The sequence below is a fragment of the Ascaphus truei genome, chromosome 12 (genome assembly GCF_040206685.1).
Source record: "Ascaphus truei isolate aAscTru1 chromosome 12, aAscTru1.hap1, whole genome shotgun sequence".
NCBI lineage: Eukaryota > Metazoa > Chordata > Amphibia > Anura > Ascaphidae > Ascaphus > Ascaphus truei.
This window is the reverse complement of record NC_134494.1, coordinates 25,151,860-25,152,468: the sequence shown is the minus strand read 5'-3', so window position 1 is coordinate 25,152,468 and position 609 is coordinate 25,151,860.

The following is a 609-nucleotide window of genomic DNA, read 5'->3' as shown; positions in this document are numbered from 1 at the left end:
TGCGTTTGTTTCGTTGTGCTTTTTATAACAGCCGTATTGCAGATCATTTCAGTATTAACTGGAGATGCTCAAATCTAATTTTGTAATAGATGTGTTTATTTTAATATGCTTGTATTTATAGAAAAAATAATTGCACACACTGTAAGCCTTTCCATCTATTCACTTTTCTTCACCCTTTCAATCTGCGACGTTTCGAGGTCAGGATTCCGCATGCGTTCCCCACATGGGAGCTGACGGTGTCCCAACTCCTGCAGTGCTTTATCGTTATGAAAACCACATGAGTCGAGCCAATCATTTTCTGGTGAACCCAACGTCTACAAATTGATGATTGCCATTCCAATCAGTATTCATCAAAATCATTTCATCAAAATAATTTTTAGAAATTAAAAGTGCCCCAGTATTTAGCAGTACTGAGTACCAATACCTACAGTTTCACAATCATTATACAGAGAATTGGTTTATGTTATTGTGCAAGCAGTTTTCTCCCAATGCTTAAAAGATTTAGCACATCTTGACATCTCACAGTATCACTACTTTTTTTTATAAAACACAATTAATGGAAATGTTTCAATCATGTTGCCAAAAACAGCACAAATTACTTTTATATCC